General features: G+C 43.5%; 1 protein-coding gene across 1 annotated transcript in view; it reads right to left on the bottom strand.

The window, feature by feature from the left end:
- SERTM2 (serine rich and transmembrane domain containing 2) overlaps positions 1–8809 on the bottom strand; it is a 55255-nt gene extending 46446 nt beyond the window's left edge. Inside the window, exon 1 of the mRNA XM_090061191.1 lies at positions 8694–8809. The gene's annotated coding sequence lies outside the window, so the exon portion shown is untranslated. The remainder of the gene's footprint in view (positions 1–8693) is intronic.
- Positions 8810–12643: the final 3834 nt, after the last annotated feature.

The following is a 12643-nucleotide window of genomic DNA, read 5'->3' as shown; positions in this document are numbered from 1 at the left end:
ATCAGAAAAGTAGGTGCTGAACCCCATTTTACAAAGCACCTAATATTCCTCATACTTCTACTGGTATAAATCAGGAACAATCCAACTGAAATGGGGGTAGTTGGTCTGGTTTTATATCAGTGCAAGAAAAGGATTAGTCACTATATATAAAGGCATGTTAACATGCAATATGTATGTAACAATAATGTTAATCCTCTGTGTGCTTTTTAAGGGAGTGCATCCCATGGGTTTTTAAAGGCACATTTATGAGGTCCATCCACTTTGGGCAGGGGTATTGGCTTCTCATTGGTTTGCTCAAGAAGGTCAGCATTTCATGGAAGATCCAATTTCCAGTAGATATAGTTTTTGCATGTATATGACCCATTGAGAAAATTACATTCCTGTGATGTAAAATGGAGTAGCCATTCATTTTTCACTTGTACACCAAAGTTGACAGAGAACATGGATTCCATGCAACTGGGAAACTGATGGTTGCAGTAAATAAGATGTGAGAAAATGATCTCATAATACTGTGAGAAATTCAGAATTGCTCCAATTTCTGCCTTATAAAGTTCAGTTCTGGGTTCAGTAAAATAAGATAGATACTTGATAGATCTAGGAAGTGATTAATAAGGATGTGTCTGAAACCAAACATACCACAAATGAGTTCAAAGGACATTAATTTTGAGGAAAAGGGGACACTCTGAAAATTGCAAAAATATGGAATGAGCGCAGAATGAAAATGGAAAGAGCAAACATGACCTATGGAGTGACAGAATATATCTCCCTTACCTACCACCAGATGCATCTGGCCGTAATCTCATGTTAAGGAGAAAGATAATCAATGGCTATTTTTTGTTGCAGGCAACCTAACAAGCAATTTCTGTTCATCTTGTAAGTGAGAGCCAAGAAAAAACAATTAGGAGTATAAGCACATAGGCACTGCCATATTGGATTGCACCAGTGGTCAGTCTATTCCAGTTTCTTGTCTCCAACAATGCCCTCAAACTCTGATTTTTAGGATAAGTGGAAACACACTGCAGCAAGCGGTTAATGCCACCCAGTGAAGGTGCTTTCCTAACCTCCATCACTTAGAGACTGGACTCTAGATTAGTATTTGTAGCCCTTAGAGGATCCTTGTTTATTTTTAATCTGGGTCAAATAATAATTATGAATATAAAATACATGTGGATAAGGCCTACCCATTGAACTCCTGCTAAATGCATTCGTGTTTATTCATTTATGAAATGCATCCATCCTGTTTTTCAGACAGGAGTCCAAACAAGTGAATTTAGAAATGCATGACATGAATACAGATTAAATATAGCTCAGTCATGTTGCGTTAATTGGTTGTGTGCTATTGAAGCATAGCGATATTTAACCAGCTGTGACTGCACATCTGTGGTAGGGAAAAGGGAAGTTTAGCTGTTTGGGGATAAAAATAGGCTCTACCTCTACAAAACCCTGTCAGATTCTGAGATTCTGGATTTTTTAACTCAGGCCTCAGTTAGGCAAAGTTCCTACTGACTGAGTGAAAGGCAAGTATAACTGCAAGACCAGGCCTGTTACGTGTATTTTTAAAATAACAAATTCAGCTTCATTTTTGTAAATTATCATTTTTGACATTAAATATTTGGCTTGCAGTAGCCCAGTACAGTCCTGATGCTTCTTCAGTGTCATGCAGATACAGTGCAATAACTACAAGCCACTGGTCAATACTAATAGTCAAACTGTGCCTGTATTGGGAAGGCTATGTGGCCTCACTTTGCCTTCAAATGAGATTAAGGTTTTGCCTGAAGAATGTACCACACGACTTGGAGAGCGCTGCTGTGCATTGCCCCAGGAAAGGGCCTGCTTGACTGGTCAATGCTCTGCTTTTTCTTGCATCATTTTGAGGACCCTGTTACACAATTAATATTAAGAGCTCCTGGAGCTCTTAACCTCTGGATTGTCCTCACATTAACACCTGCAACTAGTTTTAAGCACACTTTAGGTGACTTAAAATTATGTCACTCCAGGGCAGGTTTATCCCAGATCTGTGTTACCCAGCTCATGTTCCACTAATGTGTGGCCACTCCCCATGGATGAGCAGCCCAAGTTGCAGTCTTCCAACATCCCACCTCCTGTTCTGTGTGGACAAACTTCCTACTCCCTGAACCGTACTGCCCAAGGGGTGGTTCTGGTGCCAAGCCAACTTCTCCCACCCCAAAGGTGTGACCTTCCTACCTCCAGGTGAACAACCCTCTGCAAACAGCCTGCAGAGCACATGCCAGCTAGCAAGGCTGCAAGGCACAGGTGGGTCCAGGAGTGGGGTCTAGAGGGGTGGGGGAGGAATAAGGCAAAGGGCTAGATAGGGTCTCCATGAATTGGGTCTTTTTTTCTGGGGCAGGAAATCCTCCAAATACACCTTCCCACACCACTCCTACCTCCCAGCCACCCTGGGAAGCATGATCCCAGTTTATTAAAACATGAGACCTTCTCTAATGTATTTCCTCTTAATTTATTTCTTTTTAAGTGCTTCTTTTTTTTACTTATTGTTATTTTATCCTTCAGGGGCTGACTTCCTTCATTTCACCACTCTTCCCACACCACCTTTCTACCTCCTATTTCATTACCCACCCCATCCCATTAACTCTCCATCTCCCAATTTCATGTTCCTATCCTGCCCCAACCCATCTGTCACACATCCCCACCTGGAGCTCCTGCCCTAGCTGGGGATTAAACCCAACCTGCTCCACCAGCCCTGTAGTAACAACTCTGAGCTGTAGCTCCTGGTCAACCCCCTGCTTGCCAGCCGTCTAGTGGCAAGTCACAGCTGTGCAAGTGGGGGACAGTTAAAGAAGGCATTTAGCTTTAAGACTGCTCCAAATTTGAGCTAGCACTAACCCTGATCAACATTTGAGCAGCTCAAAATGCGAAGTATAACAAAGCCCTGAGGTGCCAGGGGGAAGAGGAGAGAGCACAGTGAGCACAGTGACTGTGGTTGTGCCTGGCCCTTGTGTGGGGATACAGATGGGAAAAGCTTCCTCTCGCCCCCTTGCAGACGCAGGCAAAGTTAATGCATAATCTCGCCATTAGTACTGGAAATCTTTGTGACCGATGAGCTTTGGAAGCAGATTTTAGGACAGTCCACTGGTGCTCAGCTTCACCACAGGGTGGCATCATTGTCTTCTTTGAGATACTCAGAACTGAAGGGAATAGCGCACAGTATTATGAGGATTGTGAGAGAGAAGTATTTTCAGCCGGACCGATGGCAAACCCCTAGATGCACTCATGCGTTCTGCACATCCTTGCATTGCTTCACACCCAAATGGAGACTCAGAGTACCAGTGCACTCAACATATCCCATTAAACAAATCTCCCGCAAGCCTTAGTCCATGTGGCTTACTGGTATATTTCCCAGCATTGAAAATAAGTAAGTTAGAAACCTTCTGAGGAGGGCAAGAAGCGAATTCCATGTTACACCACGTTGTGTGACAGGGATGTAAAAGTCATTAAGATATGTCATAAGGATGACATATGCCCCATAGGGCTGACCAGGCCACGTTCACTTTGCTGCTGATCGCATGTGGGAAAATGATACTGGAAAGGAGAGGGTTAAAACAAATACTCAAAATGAGAGCTAATATAGAAGTAAGTGAATAAAAATAATGTTTTTAGTATTACATTTTCTGTCCTGAGAAATAACAACATGGTTGGTGGTCTACAGGTCTCAAATTAGTGTTGTCCAGTTAGACACAATCCAGTTCTAAACATCTCCAGATGTTTGGATCCCCACCCAAAGAATGAGAGGGTTTGGAGCAATCTCTAATTGTGATGCTTGGCCTCATATTGCCTTATAATTGCACCAGACATCAGAGGGCAACCACAATTAAGCAGCGATAGCTGTTTAGAGCATGCTTTGGTGACAAGTAATGGGAAGGGGCGCTGCTAAAAATGCGGCATTAGTCTTAAACAAACACTGGATAAAAAATATTTTGAAAGAATGCTAGATACATGTTTCTCTTCCGATTAATAACTATAAGGAGTACACTATATATACCAGGGGGTGGAGTTTTTGCTGAATAAGTGGAAGCGTAATATAAGCCAACTAACTGTTTGGATTTCTAATGGAAAACAGAATGAAATATTAACTCAGCGGAGCGATGAAGCAGTTCATCGTTATTCTACCACAGTCTGTGAAAGGAAACCAAAGACCAAAGTGTTCTGCTGCTTTCTTGTAATGTTTAAGACACTCCAAGTCAGGCTCTGACTTCTAAAATATAAAGCACTGTTTGCAGTTAAGATTTTGTTAATATTTAACAAAAAGTCCTGTTCCTGCACTGATGAATCAGAATTGGAATTGCATAAATTAATCCCACCATGCCACTCTTTCTCCTAAGAGTAATACAAAGATGCACAAGACACAAGGAAAAAGAAAAGTAAGTCCCCATGGACAAATATGGTATATTTAGACTCCTACTTATCAGCATACAAAAAGCTGACAGGATGAAACAGAGTCCTTTAATACTTCCTGTCTTGTGGCTATATGGAGTTGGACCTATCAGATCTACAAAATGTTAGCATGGATTCCCAGCTGAAATCCACACAGCTCAGGGATGTTTCCATTCTGGTTTTAGTTCTGCCTGCATTATTATCACTCAAAACCGAGGAGTTTGACAGAGTTTTGCTCCATTCAGTGTTTGGGTTCTTACTTATTATCAGTACATACCTGGAGCCCCTACATAATGCAACAACTATTTTGAACTAGCTCCCATTAAACCCTCCTTGAGCGAAAAATCATTAGGTCCGTTCACTACTACTTTTTCTTCAAAGAGTAAGCCCATGGCAGGAAACTTTGAGGAATCAAAAATGAAATTAAACAGGATAGCATGGAATGGACTACCCCAACACACCTAAAGTTTGGGCTTATTCTGGATCAGGAGCCAATTGGCATTTCATCACTGGTCCCTTCTCTGTCTAGCCGGCCAGTAGTAAAATTCTGCTTTTTACAACCTAGCCAGTGTTGATGCAGGTATTTCAGTGTGTGCCAATCACTGCCATTCTGACTAAATGCAGCATTTCATGTGCAAGTTTTTTTGTGAAGAGGAAGAAACTGGAATTGTTGCAGAGGAAAGAGTTCAGTGGAAAGGATCATCTACCTATTCTAAACACACTCAAAAAAGGCATAAGCATGCTGGAGCTTGCTTGTAGCTTTGGAAGAATCCAGTCTGTCTGTTAATCTCCTCTCCTCTTTATGAAGTTTGGTGGTGAGCTGGACTTCCAGCTGGTTACAGATTCTACAGAGGGCTGTCATTTCTCCTGGAAAAGTTAGTAAAGAGGGGCTGTGATGAATTGCGTCTCTCTCTGCTTTAGAAAATGGCAGAAGGGGCCTTCTACCTCGTGCTTCTCTATTGATTTCAATCTGGGGCAGGGAGAAGAGCACCTGCCTAGAGCCAGCTCACACCTCTTGAGACAGGCACAGGTAACAGAAAGAATGGCGGAGGGGGAAAGTGATCCCAGGAAGTTCCAGTGGTAGCTTGCCAAAGATTTAAATCACTGCACTTGCTAATTCCCTTCTCCAGATACTAGTTTTAAAAACACTTAACATTAAGACTGTTCCGTAATGAAGGGTCTCAATAGCTCAGACCGGTGGGGAAGTTCTGATCCAGATCTGAACTTTACGTGCCCGGCTTGTGAACACATAACAGCATGAATGAGTTGGAGAGCATGCTTGTAGGCATCCTTCTCTTACACTGGGTTTCCAGCGTTAGCCCTTCTGGCTTTGTCCGACTGTGTGGTCCTTCTCTCCTGTACTAGTGCTTAAATGTTTATAGTCTGCCCCCATGTCCTTCCTCTCTGTCCCAAACAAGTCAGCTGCAAAGAGCCACCTGCTTTTCAGATATAGTAATCTGAAGAGTGGCTTGCCCATGGTTGCTCATAAAAAGCTGGGGTTGAAGCCAAATCTAGATTCCATTTGTACATAGGTTCTCAAGAAACAACCACACAATCTTTGCTGTTTGGGGATTAGCAGTGCTGGGTATCATAGAAGAAGGCATGTAATTAATAGATCAGAAAGAAAAAATAATGCACACAAAGAAGAGGTGCATTTAGATGTCCTCTCCTCCCTCACATTTGCAGCTCCCATTAATTTTCCATGATGGTGCCATGAATACATGGAGAAAAATGCTGTCAGTAAAGTGCAAGCATTTTATGGCACTATAATCAAATGTGAAGGATAATAAATAATAAAGCTGGAAAAATATTAACACGTCTTGAGTATTGAAATACACTTGTAAAAATGGGAGCTGAAAAGAGCTGATGTATCAGTGGATTATACTGATAAGATACTGATCATGGTTATTTTTATCAAAGACAAATACAGAGATTCATTCTATTGTATTCAGCTATTTTATAGATTACCATAGCACCCAAGAAACCTCATCCTGGAGCAGGATCTCACTGTGTGAAACACTGTACAAACACACAGCCCAAATACCACCCCAAGGAGCTTACAATCTAAGTATGTACTATGACGATGAGAATAAGTCTTGGGAATAGACAAACAGTAGAGCAAGAGGAACTATTGAGGAAATGCTGCTCAGCATGGTTGGTACTGGTCATAGCCCATCAACTAACTGTTGGTCCCGTTCTTTGCAGGCATCAATGCAATGGAGAGTTTTAAGAGCAGTGTCGGCCAGCACAAGTCAGCAGAGATGGCTCACTGGTCAGCATTTTCGATGCCTGAACTGATCTCCTGTATTGGCCTGGTAAGTGCATCAGAGCCCCAGTCTGGAGCTTTTGAGTCTTCAGGAAGTGCTCGCTGTGCAGCTCTGCCCTGGGCTGTCAGGGAAGGCTGTAGACTTGAGGAGCCTTTGTCAGACCTTCTCTTTCTACCTCTCCTTACATCCTCATCCTCCCGCGGGTTGCCAAATACATACACATCAGGAGGGAAGTAGTTTGGAATAATCCGCAATGTGACCTGACTGCAAATTAGCATCTGTATCCTCTGAGTGGGTCACACGAACCTCACAAGCTGTAGTCAGCAATAGGCAGGGAAGAGTTCCTCATATGAGGGGCAGATGAGCTTCAGTTGACTTCGAGTAGGGAGTGGGGACAGCGGACCATACACCCATAAAAATGAGGTACCTGTGCTGTGCTGTGTTTCTGCGAGAGTGAGGTGCATTTGAGCCAGTTCAATGCAGATTTGGCTCATGAAGAACCAGCCTGGCTTCCAAACAAAGGTAACCCAGCCAAGGACCATGTGTTTACAATGGCTGAGGATGTCTCTGGCCTGGTGCTTCTAATATATTTTAGCATTTTTTTCTCTCTGCAGCTTGCTTAGAAGAGTTTATTTTTTCAGGAGAGGCTGCAGATGGGCAGGCTGGGAATCTCAATTCATTGTCTAAACACCACTGAAACATCAGGGATCTGTAAATGTGTTCATGTGCTTTAATTTGCATGAGGTAGATACAAAAAAAAAAAGGAGAAAAAATAATTTCCTTTGAATTTGGATAATTCAATGGGGTTTTTATTCATTCCAGTAGTGACTTATATTTGGATTTTAGTGTGAAGATGGAGTGATGATTATCACATCTCCTTTTTTCCCAGATAAAAGATGTGTGTGGAGATAACAGAACAATAGGATGCAGAAAGAGCTGGTTTTCTATCGTCCTGGTGCAGAAATGCAGTCACTAGCGCTGTTCATTGTGAAGTTCAAGGGTAAATAAAGACTACGGCAGAATCCCCTTGAATATGCTAAGATGTGCACACAAAAGCCCTGTTTCCTGCTCCCCCAAGTCTGCTCTGCACTTCCTCAGGGAATGCACAAGCCTTTTGGAGCAGCCTCAATTTCTCAGCTGTTACTACTGGTAAAAGGAGGTGGCCAAGCTGAATTACAATGATTCCTGCTAAGGAACTGACAGCCCAGTGCTGCTGCACAACAGCTGAGCTCAGCCAGAATCAGCGCTCCAGCTATGGATTACTCATCTCCTGCCAACAGACAGGCTTCCTCAGGGCCTTACTGCTTTCCCAAGTATTTCCAGCACCTACATTCTCCATCCAGAGGATATGAGCTGGCTCTAGCCTCAGCAGACTTCAGTGCAAATGGTGTTATCAGTAAAGAGTGTCTTCTGTCATATATATGCATGCTGCTATGCTTAATAAAAGAGATGGCCCTAGGTCCACAGGCACCATGTTTGTGTGAGTGAGAGACAGCAATAGGATCATAGCATCATAACAGAGCTGGAAGGGACCTCACAACATCATCTAGTTTAGACAGGATCCTCCCCAGCCTGTCCAATCTGGTCTTGAAAATTTCCAGGGATGGAGCTTGCACAATGTCTCTATGTAGCCTGGTCCCATGAGCACCCCAGTCAGAAAGTTCCTTCTAATCTCCAGCCTAAATTTCCTCTGCTGCAGCTTGTGGGACAAGTACTGCCCCCTTGACCGCCACAGTTCCTAGTACTGTCCCCTACAGCCAGAGTAAAGCCTTTCTTCATCCTCTCTATAATTGCTCTTCAGGTACTTGAAGTATGCACATCTAAAATATGTACCTAGAAAAGACTGTAAATCAGTATGAAGAGGCTGCATAGCATTGTGGACTGAACATTAAAACCAACAGGGTCCAAATCCCTACCCGGCTATGGCCTTGTATCTGGCCTTAAGAAAATCATTGAACCTCCATGTGAGTGTTTCTCTTTATGTAAAATAGGACAAAGATAATATTCACATACCTCGCTGGAGATTTATGTAGTTAATGGGCAAAATTCCAGGATGAGCCTGAGGCAGGGCAGCTTACCTCTTCTTGCTGTCTCATGTGCACATTGTATGCACTTTGATGCCCTTACATTTATATCCATACGTCCACTTGTCTTAGTGACACGTATCCTATAGTTCCCGGACACTTCAGAGTGAGGGCAACTCTCACTCAAGGCAGCTCTTTGGGTCTCTAGGCACACTCTCTGTAGAGAGATCCTTTCTCTTGAATGCCACTTGGAGAGCTGAGATCCCAAGATCCAACCCACTAAACCTGTGGGACAAGTACTGCCCCCTTGACAGCCACCAAAGCCTAAAATACTTTTTCTATCCAACTTTTTGAAAGCTCTGAGTAACAGTTCACCTCTTCAGGGATATGACTGCAAAAGCAAACAGAACAAGGCTTTGTATGGGTTCCCAAACCAACCATTCTTCAGTTGACCTGGCCTGAGGAGTAGAGCGGTCCAGGCAAAGCAATAACCCAAATAGCATCCCCTGTCCCCTTTCCCCGTGGGATTCTGGAATGTTTTTCAGGAATTGAGTCCATGTCTCTTATTTCCTCTCTCCAGCGCTCCTCTCTTTGAGTCAGTCTTTTCTTCTAAATTATGGAGTCTACTTGCAGTCCCTTCCACCCAGCCCTTTAGGCCTTGACTCTAGCAGAGACATTTCATCCCTCTCCAAAAGTGTGTCTGTTCTTCCAGTGTGTCTTCCCCTGAGTTGCCCTTGAATCTCTCAGGTTTTCTGGGTTTTGTTCTACTTTTGGGACAATTGCCCACCCCAACATCATAGCCTATTACCAGTCAGTTGGAGAAATATGGTTCTTTTAGCTTCAGACAGAGTGTTGTCCTAAATGTACATCATTTGAATGGGTATTCTCCAAAGTCTAAAGGCCTCCTATTGTTGCTGGTCTCAAATCTATGTGATGAAGATTATGGATTAATTCTACACAGAGGCATTCAGTGGTGTGGCAGTGTCATACAATCAGACAGATTTCATGGATTGATGATAGACTCCCTATATTGTCACAACTGCATATGAATCTTCTCCATAAGCTCTTTTGTGGAGCCCACCCAACATCAGGGGCTTGAAATATTAGCATGTTCTCAGTAAATCTAATGCTGCATTAGGTAGATGCCATTTTCTACAGCTTAAGAGCATAGAAGGGGTAAGAGATACCATGGGGAACTGGGGGGAAGGACAAAATGGTTTTTTCAAGGAAACCCTAGAAACAGTCAAGCCATTTCCATTAACAATAAATGTTGACCTTGGAAAGGAGATATGCTGGAGCATATTGAGCATGTGCTGTTTCTGGAGGCAGGTTGGAGTTATTATTTTTTAGCACTTGGAACACCTTTCATCCATGAAGCACTTACTGTGGGAATGCCAATGGCTTCTTGTGACACACCTGAGAAGCAGGAAAATGTTATTATCTCAATTTTGTAAGGATGGGGAAACAGAGGCCCAGTTTTTTCTGCTCTTTGTTTTATGCCATATTGAATGCACTGTCAAGGGCTGAAAAATAATGACTGATAAGTGTCTCACCAAGTCTATGGAAGGTGTCTTTTCAGAGTTGGTTTTAGCACTCAGATGATTCTGGCTTCTAGACCTGACCACATCTTTTCTCTGTTCATTTGGTGCTATAAAGCAGTGGTTTTCAACCATTTTTGAATCAGCAGCCATTTGTAAACATTGATGGCCAGTCCTGACCCAGTGCCCTCCACTCCCTACCCTCTGCCCCCACCCCCAGGACCCAGTGTGTGGGGTGGGGGGGTGGTAAGGGGGTCCCAAGCAGCTCCAATCAGCTCCCTGCAGGCTGGGACTCTGCAAGCCTGCAAGGGAAAAGCCATGGTTTCCCATGTTTTTCTCCTTTAAAGGAGAATCCAGTTTCAAAGTTTGTCGGGACCCTTTTATATATCCTTGCAACCTACTTTTGGGTTGAGACCCACAGATTGAGAAATGCTGCTATAAAGGACAATCTTCTGGTTCAGGCAGTGGAGCAGGGTTCAGAAGCTCTGAGCTGAATGGCTGGGTCTACCACAGGTGATCTGCATAACCTTGGAAAAGTCACCTAACTCTTAGTGACACAGGTCCCTATTGCTAACATGTAGGGCAGGCAATCCTTCCTTCCCCTCTGTACTTGCCTGTGTGGTTAGACTGTAAGCACTTTTAGGCAGAGAAAGTCCTGGTCTATACATTTGAACAGTGATTAAGGCACTGAGGCTCCAATACTTGTTGGGGCCTCTACATACTAGAGAATACCATTAATAACACAACTTATAAAAGACATGAGTGTAAAGATTTGGAACAGAAGGCAGATTTTGAAGATTCTTGGGCACGTGTACCTGGGCTCCACCCCATTCCCTCCCACACCAACTGCATGTCTTCTGTCAAAAAGAAAAAGCCCCTCCAGTCACTCTCACTCAGGCACGCCGAAGACTAGCAACGAGGCAGGGTAGACAGTTTGGAGCAGCTCTGATTATGTGCCCTAGGGCTGCACTCAAACGCTAACTGGAGGGAAGCTCAGGGCCAGTCCAAGCAGCATGAGGCCACTCCTGAGCTGTCTGCTCTGCCTAAGTGCTGGTTTCTGAAGTGTCCCAGCTGGGGCAAGTGTGCAGAGCTTATTTTAGCCACAGCCGACATGAGGCAAAGAAGAAATCATAACGCAACCTGAACAGCGCAGAGAGTTTGGATCTAGAGTCTCGGTTCGGATCCCTCTTTGCTTTTGGATAGTTAGTAATGGAAAGACGCCATCATACCTCAGTGATTAAACAGAAGGCTATTTCCCGGCATGCTATAAAATACCCTTCTGAATAAACTGAAGAATAGGCTGATACTTTATTTTCATTTGAAAGCTCTTACTTTCTGTCTCATAGAAGAGATTTCCCTCGAATAATTGATGTGACTAATGCAGCAACCTTGTCAGACTCTCTTTGGGATTTCCTGAATGTAGAGACAAGTATTTAGTGGAGATATATCCCCTGTAAAACTAAAGACATTTCTGAAATAGCATCATGATCTCATGCTTAAAATAGAGGCCATTCAGGCCTCTTCCTACAGTATGTGCTGCCATTGTCACGGCAGTGTTATTGACAGTAGGTAGCTGACAGAGATCGTTGTTAGACAGGGAACATCTTGCATTTTCAACCCGAGTGTGACATGATCCCTTCTGATGGCTTTGATGGGATTTACCCTTCCATTATTTAATATTTGCCCAGGAAAGAATCTTCCAAATCCACATTACGTTTAGGAGGCATTTTGTGAGCAGCTGGTAATCACGTATTCAGTTGGTAATTTCAAATAATACACTGCTTTAGGAGATATATATGTTTTTATTCACTGAGCTCAAAGGGTTATTTGCAACACTGTACAATGCAGCCAATGGGCAACCTGAGAGGAGGAGAGATTTTTTCTTTCTTTTTTTAAGGAAAATGTTTTGTGTTCCAAGTCAAAGCAGCCAAATCAATTCCAAATCTGTGACTCATTCAAGAACCATATGTGGCCGTACTACCAGCAAACGTCCTCCACCTGGGGCTTCAGATGCTTCCAAATCATTTGGCAGGTATCCTATGTGCAAGCCCAAGCCTGGAGGCTTGGGATTCAGAGGGCCCCAAGTTTCACTTGCCCTCAGCTGCCTGGACATAGGAGCAAGCTAGGGAAGAGTCTCCCATTTCCATAAAGTTGGCATATAGCCAAGATCTTCCCACTGGAAGTGAAAGTGGGAGGCTAGCTATGCATTACCTCGGTCAGGGTACTACCCCCTGCCAGGAAAGTGATTTTCCCCAGCCAGTAGGAAAAGCATCTTGGTGGTCTGGTATTTCCCCTGAGAGACACCTGGATTTCTTGAAAAATGGCTGTTCTGGAAATCCATCCGTCGTGACCTTGACTGGGACTAACAGATCATATATCACGGAGTGCAGGTCAGCTAGAA

This window comes from Crocodylus siamensis, chromosome 8, assembly GCF_052110815.1.
Source record: "Crocodylus siamensis isolate JL-2025a chromosome 8, ASM5211081v1, whole genome shotgun sequence".
In the NCBI taxonomy this organism is placed as follows: domain Eukaryota; kingdom Metazoa; phylum Chordata; order Crocodylia; family Crocodylidae; genus Crocodylus; species Crocodylus siamensis.
Note: the sequence above shows the minus strand (reverse complement) of the source record. Positions and strands in the feature narration are given on the sequence as shown.